The sequence below is a fragment of the Bufo gargarizans genome, chromosome 11, assembly GCF_014858855.1.
Source record: "Bufo gargarizans isolate SCDJY-AF-19 chromosome 11, ASM1485885v1, whole genome shotgun sequence".
Classification (NCBI taxonomy): Eukaryota; Metazoa; Chordata; class Amphibia; order Anura; family Bufonidae; genus Bufo; species Bufo gargarizans.
In genome coordinates this window covers 79,863,191-79,872,380 of record NC_058090.1, presented here as the reverse complement: position 1 = coordinate 79,872,380, position 9,190 = coordinate 79,863,191, and the positions used below count along the sequence as shown (strand labels likewise).

Below are 9,190 nucleotides of genomic sequence, written 5' to 3'. Positions count from 1 at the left end.
CTAATCCTATCCTGTGTTATACTGTCTTCTGAGCTTTGTATATAATCTTATGTTGAGTGATACTGTCTGCTGAGCTTTGTATCTAATCTTATGTTGTGTGATACTGCCTGCTGAGCTGTGTATCTAATCCTATGCTGTATGATACTGCCTGCTGAGCTGTGTATCTAATCCTATCCTGTGTGATTTTGTCTGCTGAGCTGTGTATCTAATCCTATCCTGTGCGATACAGTCTACTGAGCTGTGTATCTAATCCTTGCTGAGCTTTGCATCTAATCCTATCCTGTGTTATACTGTCTTCTGAGCTTTGTATATAATCTTATGTTGAGTGATACTGTCTGCTGAGCTTTGTATCTAATCTTATGTTGTGTGATACTGCCTGCTGAGCTGTGTATCTAATCCTATGCTGTATGATACTGCCTGCTGAGCTGTGTATCTAATACCATCATGTGTGATACTGTCTGCTGAGCTGTGTATCTAATCCTATCCTGTGTGATACTGTCTGCTGAGCTGTGTATCTAATACCATCATGTGTGATACTGTCTGCTGAGCTGTGCAAGTCGTCGTGTAGCCCTAGTCTAAAGCTGACTTATAGCAGTGAAGAAAAATGGCTGGGTTGTTTTGTATTGGCTAAAGCAGGTAATTTTTTGGGAATATTTCATGAACGGTACATCCTAGAGAGCTGAGACCCGGTCTAAAACCTTACCGGGCACCTGATGTACTTGTGTGCCAAATTGGTTGAAGACCAGTCCAGTCGTTTGGTTACGCATAAAGAACATTCAGACAGACAAAAACTCATTTTTATAATATAAGAGATAAGAGATTAGACATTTCCTTATCTTCTGCAGATCAGTGATATCGCCCATAATGCACCAGGAGACGCTCCTAACATCAAACCTCTGAAGACTTCTTATCTGTTCAGTAAGATATCTTCATATTTGGTTTCTGCTTTTTCAGTTTTCTTATGGCTTCCTCCTCCTCTTTAGATAATTCATTGCGCCGCAAACTAGAAGAGAAAACAGCGCACCCAGCATTAGTGAGGTTTCCTCCTGACATCAAACCAGTCTGTGAATTGATCTTCTAAACATGGGATGTCTACAATCTTGTGTGTTTTGTAAATATCCCATTTGGTTTAGTACTCTCATTCACAGAAACTAAATCAGAGTCTTGCAGGTTTGATACCTTTTAATGGCTAACAAAAATAGAAGTAATGATGTTACATAACAAGCTTTCGACACATCACCAGTCCCTTCATCAGGTATACTACAATATATATCCAATAAGACCAGAGACATTGGAGAATGAATGGACATTAGAGGGGCACCAGGTCTCTGAGATAACATCAATTTAAAGACCATAAAACTTTCACACCCCTCATCTGTCAGATAATAAAGGACTCATTCTCAAAATCTTTGATATTCTGGTGTTTTTTAAATGCCCCTTCATTCCCCCATGTCTCTGTTCTTATTATTTCTTCCTACACCCTTGTAGGACGCCTGATTAAGAGACTGGTGATGTCTGGAAAGCTCGCTATGTAACAACATTGAATTTCCCTACCCATGAAATTTCCCTACCCTCATCATTTCCTGTTGTGACGCCAGCCATACGGGACAAGACGTTCCCAGCTTTGGAAGGAGGTGTGCCGTGCCGCACAGGCGCACAATGACGGGGTAGGAAAATTTTACACCAGAGTTGGGGAGAAGGGGCCACCTAATGCGCTTGCGCCTTACCTCTCAGCTGGACACCAGCCGACACTGCGCATACGCCGGGAGCCTCAGCAGCGGTTAGAGGGTAGGGAAAAATTATGGGCCAGTGCGCAAGCGCGGCTAACTACTCCCGTCGGGATACACCGCACGTGCGCACCAGCGGACAGGGAGATCTCTTATACCGAACATCCATTCGATCACCGAGCCTGTGCAGTGTGGGGGCAGGGAGATCTGATGGCCATTTGTTTTGTTAAATCTCCCTACCACTTACTGCGCACACGTGGTGTCTGATCATTTGGAGCCAGCTGAGAGGTAAGGTGCAAGTGCATTAGGTGGCCCCTTCTCCCCAACTCTGGTGTGAAATTTCCCTACCCGGTCGTTGTGCGCCTGATCTGACGTTCCCAGCTTCCAAAGCTGGGAACGTCATGTCCGGTGCGGTCGCGTCACAACAGGAAGTGACAAGGGTAGGGAAATTTCACGGAAAACCGGCAGTAGATCATGATTACAAAGCATGATCTGCCACCGACCAATGACTTTTAAATCTATTGAAAGATTCTAATTACTTGGTGACCGAGTGTTTACTAGTTTATGCAGTAATTGGCATCAGTATTAAGCCTCATTCACACATCAGTGTCCGTGGTCAAATCCATGAAAAAGTGGTCTATGATGGTCAATAAAAAGATGCCTCAGTGAAGGATCAGTTTGTCCGTTTTTTTGCTGTCCGTGTGTCATTCATATTTCACAGACACTGTGCAGCTGAAAAATAAATTTCTCGCTCGTATCATTAGGAGACAGAGGAGACCATGGGTATATCTGCTGGCACTAGGAGGCAACACTAAGCAAAAAAAAGTGTTAGCTCCTCCTCTCAGCTATACCCCTACCGAGCTAGTCAGTTTTAGCTTAGTGTCTGTAGGAGGCAGACCTTCCTGCTTTGCAAGGGCACCTATCTGCCATTTTAATTTATTATTTTAGTTTGATATTTTACTTTTTTCCCCTTTAGGCATGGGAAACAGACACCTTGCCTCTCTGTTTACCCGTCCCCCAAGTGGACCAGGGCAGTCCAGCTCCCCTGCATCCCACCAGCCATGGGATCGCCTGCATTTCTGCAGTCCCCCCCTCCACTTCAGCCTCCCTACGACCTCAGTGCTAGTGGCTAAAGAGGTGACCCTATTGGTACCCCGAGGACGGGTGAAGAGAAGAGGATGAAGATGGGGTGAGCAGTGGCGTACATAGAGAAGTAAGGGCCCTCATGGCAAGGATCAAACCAGGCCCCCCACACAGGACAGAAGGGTTTCTGCCTAATCCCCTGACCAAGTTTTCACCCCCAGGGGATGATCCCAACTGGGCCCCCTCTTGCACTGGGGCCCATAGCAGTGACATGGTCTGCCACTATGGTAGTTATGCCCCTGGGGGTGAGTATGGTGATCACCTCCCCTCTCCATTCCTCTCATCTTCATTCCCCTCCTGGCCTGGGTTTTTTCCTCTTTATTTCACCTAGTGCTTGCTCTCCTCCTCGCCCCCTCCACCTCCTTCCCTCCTGGGCCTGCCAGTACTATTTCCCAGCGATTGCATCCCCTCCTGGGCTGGCTGCTGCTTCTCACTACTGGGCTTTGAGTATGCCCGTCCCAGGCCCCCTTGGTCCAGGATTTGGGTATCTCATAGCCATTATTTCCTCCCTCCGTTCTGGCCGGAAGTTCTTCCGGTCAGAATTGCTACTACTAGGCCACAATATCCATGCTGGTGTATGGAAGGGGGACCGTCCCCCAGGCATGAAAACTTCTAACCCAGATGTTCCCCTGACCTCTGCCCCTGGTCACCAATAATTTATAAAAATAAATAAATGAACCTCTTCCTTGTCTAGAGTTTAACTCCATAAATATATAATTAAAAATTAAAATTGAACCCTTCCTGCCTCTTCATCCAGTTGAGGCTGGGGTTTCAGATTTCACTTGGATGATTATAAAAAATAAAATAAAAAATCTCTTAACCATGGAGCTATCTGGCACTGAACATAGTGAGTACTACAGCTTTAACTCCTTCTACAGGTGGTGCATGGCTACCTCCTCACTCAAATGGCACTTCCCCTTCAACAAGTTCACAGGATGTGGTACACACTGTCTCATTCCCCCCTCAGTCACGCACTATCACTGGTTGCTGTACATTCTGTCATATTACCTTCCTTCCACAGGCGGAGTAATCACACTACTACTGTATACCATACATCCTGTCACATTACCTCCTTCCGCAGTAATCACACTAACAAGTGAAGTACTTGATCCAACATTGGATACTGTGGCTTTCCACAGGTGGAGCATTTGCATTTGGTATTTGGAATCTACTATCACTGGATATTGTGGCTACTACCGCACTAACTCCTTCATTTTTCAGTGTTGGTGTTGAGCGCCTACATGGCAGTCTCTGTCCTCCCAAAATGTTACCCCACAACACTGCTTTTAGTCCCAGTGGGATACCACACTACATGGTTGGTCATTGTACCCGACTCCTTCAATAGGTGGAGCATCTGCCCTAGAACAGAATACTGTGGTTACTAGTGATGGACGAACATCGGCCGGGACGATTCGCGAACGAGTGTTTGCGATCAAATGTGCGGGCCCCATTCACTTTAATGGCAGGCGAACCTGAAAAACCTTCAGCTCATATTTGCAGCCAGCAAACACTTACTAGAAGTACACAAATAGACCCACAACATGGACAGTGACATACCAGAGGGGGATCATTGGCTAAAATTCCCACCCAAAAATATGTGTTTTAATCAGGGACCATTTTTATGCATCTCAAAAATTTATACAAATGTGCAGCACTCCACTTTTTGTATCCTGCAGAGTCCATAAAAAAAATGCATACTTTAACATAATATTTTTTTCTACCATGGAACTGTATGGTGAACGGACGCCACTGTACGGCATCAGTCTGAGGATTGTATGGTGACCGGACGCCACTGTACGGCATCAGTCTGAGGATTGTATGGTGACCGGACGCCACTGTACGGCATCAGTCTGAGGCATCTGTTAACGCATACAATTTTGGTAGGCATTAAATGGATGGCAAAAATAGGATGTGAACCCAGCCCTAGTGTCAGAATAAGCACCAGTACACAGCGGAGCAGCGTGGCGGAGAGGGGAGGCCGCCATGTACTGACAGAGCGCTACCTGGTCCTGGTGGTCAGGGATGAGGACTGTGTTTCCCAAGGATAATTTTCTACTGGGAAATACAGGGCACAGTATAATACACTAGAATCTATATAATATAAAGATATTAGCCTTACCCCCGAATGATAATACAATTAGGTGATTATTTATTATATAGAAATACTCTGTATTCTACTTAATTACACAGGCGCTTACACCTCTCAACAACTTATGCTGCGGTACTGCAGCGGTATCTCTGCCGCTGCTATCCCAAAAAATGACACATATATGATATACTATGGTACTGCGCGATGCACCCCACTACCCACCTTTACTGTTGTCAGTGCCTAGAGAACACAATATACAATGGCTATAAACTTCCGAATTAGTATTTACCTGTTTCTGAGTTCTGCTTTGCCACCTGTAGGTTCGAATTCTCTCCTCTTGCTCTCACATCGACATGGAGGGGGGTTTGTTCGGGAGGCTATGCCTTATTAATTTGTTATTGTTGTTTTTAATGAGCTGGCCCCGGCCGGTGACACAGCTCACGTTCAAAAACTTTCCTCAAACTGTGACGTCACACAGCGCTCCATGCGAGCGCGAGTAGGAAAGTGTTTGAATGTAAGCTGTGTCACCGGCCGGAGCCAGCTCAGTGACAACAACAACAGCAATATTAATAGGGCATAGCCTCCCGAACAAACACCCCTCCATGTCGATGTGAGAGCAAGAGGAGAGAACGCGAACATACCGATGGCAAAGCAGAATTTAGAAACAGGTAAATACTAATTTGGAAGCTCATAGCCATTGTATATTGTGTTCTCTAAGCACTGACAACAGTGAAGGTGGGTAGTGGGGTGCATTGCGCAGTACCATAGTATATTATATAGAAATACATCTGTGTTAGGTGTATTTCTGACACAGATTGTGGCTCAAAGGTCCTTAGCACCGCAATCTGCATATTTTTCCAGCTCATGCCAAGTCTAAAAAAGGATGGCGTGGGCAGGAAAAGGGATACAGATATGGCCATCCAGTTATTGGATACCACCGCCATACATTGACTGGATAACACCTCTGTACAGTGACCGGATAACACCGCCATACCGTGACCGGATAAAAGGGTATAAGAGGACACAGTATAGGGAATGACTAGGGGCACTGCATAGGGTATGGTAATAGGGCACAATGCAGTACGGGGCACAGTCACATGACCCTGTGACATTAGAAGGTCCTTAGGGTGAATGCGGTTCATACGCCACCATAAAGAGAGGCAGAGGAGTGAGACAGGGGTGTGATTATGTGGCTAGAGATAAAAAATGTAACTGTCAGCCAGTATAGGCCCCAAAAATTAGGCAATAGGCATTCACCTGACAGCACAGAACTTTGGATTCTGTGGCTGGAGGTACATTAGGCGGTCACAGGATAAATATGTAACTGTCGGCCAGTATAGGCCCCAAAATTAGGTAATAGGCATTCACCTGACAGCACAGAACTTTGGATTCTGTGGCTAGAGGTACATCAGGCGGTCACAGGATAAACATGTAACTGTCGGCCAGTATAGGCCCCATAAATTAGGCATTTACCTAACATAAAAGGCCTTTTATGCCGCTGTATATACATAAGGCAAGGATCATTCTTTGTTCTGGGTGGTGGTGGATATGTTTGGGCTGGCATGAGGAAATTCAATTACACGTGGTCATCACAGGTGTTGAATTAGGTCCATGCCTCATTCATTTTTAAAAATGTGAGGTAGTCCACACTGTTGTGAGCTAGGCGGTCACGATCCCCCCTGCTGCGCTGAACGTCCTTCCGGACAGGACACTCGACGAGGGGCAAGCTATAAGTTCCATGGAAAATTTTGCCAGCTCTGGCCACAGGTCAAGCCTGCACACCCAGTAGTCAAGGGGTTCCTCACTTCTCAGAGCGTCCACATCAGCCATTAACCCGATGTAGTCGGTCTAGGCGTTCACTGAGGCTGGATCTGGAGGGCGGCTGTCAATGGGTTTGTTGCAAGAATGATCTTATATCCGAAGTAACCACCACATCTTCAAACCGCCCTCTTTTTGCAGGCGCGGTAGGAATGGTACCCGCACCTGTTTCGCTGTGGGTGGAAATTCCTCTGCCAGTGCTCGCGGCAGCAGAATGCAGCATCTCTCACATCAAGGCCTGGAAATGCTGCATTCTGACAGCCCTCTGTGATGCTTGTAACATGTCTGCCATTTTGTGTTTGTACTGGAGGTCGAAGTACGTTGACACCCAGTACAGGTCCTTGACCTTTATGCTATTTAGACGGGGTCCCTCTTCAAACACTGGAGCATTGAGGCCCCCATATGCACTAAACTGGAAGCGGTGGAGCGCTCTGGCTCCTGCTCTTTGCCCAGGAGAATGTCGTCCTCGGTCTACTCCCAGCCACGGACAACTCAGCGATCCCCGAAAAGTTTAAAGCATGCTCTTCTTGCTCCTCCTCCTCCCCACAGCCACCATCCTCCTCTCACTCCTCTTCAGACTCCTGCTGATATCTCAGATGGAGTATCCCCCCCTGGTAATTCATTCAACATTGAGACTTCCTCATCTTCCAGCTCCTGCTCCTTGACGGCTTGAATCAATGACACGACGCAATGCACGATCCAGAAAGAAGGAGCAAGGTACGATGTCACTGATGCACGTTGGCTGTGACTGACCAGTTTGGTGATCTCATCAAATAGCTGCAGAAGTCTGCATGCGTCGCGCATGAGCAGCCACTGGCGCGGTGAAAAGAAACCAAGCTCCCCAGAACCTGTCCTGCTGCAGAGTTCATACACGTAGTCATGAACAGCACGTTTCTGCTGGAGCAGCCTATAAAGTATATACAGTTACAAGAAAAAGTATGTGAACGAACCCTTTGGAATTATATGGATTTCTGCACAAATTGGTCATAAAATGTGATCTGATCTTTATCTAAGTCACAACAATAGACAATCGCAGTCTGCTTAAACTAATAACACAAAAAGAATTAACTGTACCCATGTGTTTATTGAACACACCATGTAAACATTCACAGTGCAGGTGGAAAAAGTATGGGAACCCTTGGATTTAATAACTGGTTAAACCTTCAACCAAACGTTTCCTGTAGTTGCAGGTCAGACGTGCACAACGGTCAGGAGTAATTCTTGACCATTCCTCTTTACAGAACGGTTTCAGTTCAGCAATATTCTTGGGATGTCTGGTGTGAATCGCTTTCTTGAGGTCATACCACAGCATCTCAATCGGGTTGAGGTCAGGACTCTGACTGGGCCACTCCAGAAGGTGTATTTTCTTCTGTTTAAGCCATTCTGTTGTTGATTTACTTCTATGCTTTGGGTCGTTGTCCTGTTGCAACACCCATCTTCTGTTGAGCTTCAGCTGGTGGAAAGATGGCCTTGAAAAATGTCTTGATAAACTTGGGAATTCCTTTTTTCTTCGATGATAGCAATCCGTCCAGGCCCTGACGCAGCAAATCAGCCCCATATCATGATGCCCCCACCACCATACCTCTCAGTTGGGATGAGGTTTTGATGTTGGTGTGCTGTGCCTCTTTTTCTCCACACATAGTGTTGTGTGTTTCTTCCAAATAACTCAACTTTGGTTTCATCTGTCCACAGAATATTTTGCCAGTACTGCTGGGTGGGGAAAGGCATGGGCCGGCAGTGCCGTCCCATTTATTATTTTCTATGCCTGTTTCAGCGGCTCAGAAGCTGTCTTTCATTTAGAACTGGCGCTGGATGCGCCAAAGTTAAGGAGAGGCCTGCGCTTTTTCATAACTTCAACGGATTTACCGCCAGTTTAGGACTTTATTAATGCTAACAATAGAACCAAGGATTAGGGATTATTCTGGATTACAGTGGTACTATTCCTACTATACATGAAAAAATGGAAGTTCTTTGCGCACATATTTGATCATACGCGTGTCGGGCCCATCTACCGGCATCAAGGTGGCTTCCACAGATAGGTACCTAACGCTAACAGAATTGCCTCTCCTAGACCTAACCTAAGACTGTTAGGGTGAGCTGCCTGCAAGCTTTATGGATGTGCACCTATGACTTTGGATGTGATAGTCTAAATTTTCTTGTAGGGCTTTATTAAGAAAGGTGTCTAAAACGCTGGTCTTAATGAATATGAGCCTAAGTGCTCACCTCGCGCTGTTGCCTCTTCAAACACCTTATAGGCACTGTGTCGGGGGTGCCCCCACCAGTCAGATATTGTTCCTGAGGAAAAGTCATCAATATCAAAGTCCCAGAGAATACATTTACAATGCAGATATTTTTCAGCAGTTCTCTCCTATGACCGGGACAACATCACTGAAAATCAGACTAAGGCTACATG

The 9,190-nt window shown here is 46.0% G+C and overlaps 1 pseudogene; it reads right to left on the bottom strand.

Annotated features, from left to right (window-relative positions):
- Positions 1 to 642: 642 nt before the first annotated feature.
- The window catches only part of LOC122922029, a 129,433-nt pseudogene continuing 120,885 nt past the window's right edge, over positions 643 to 9,190 (bottom strand).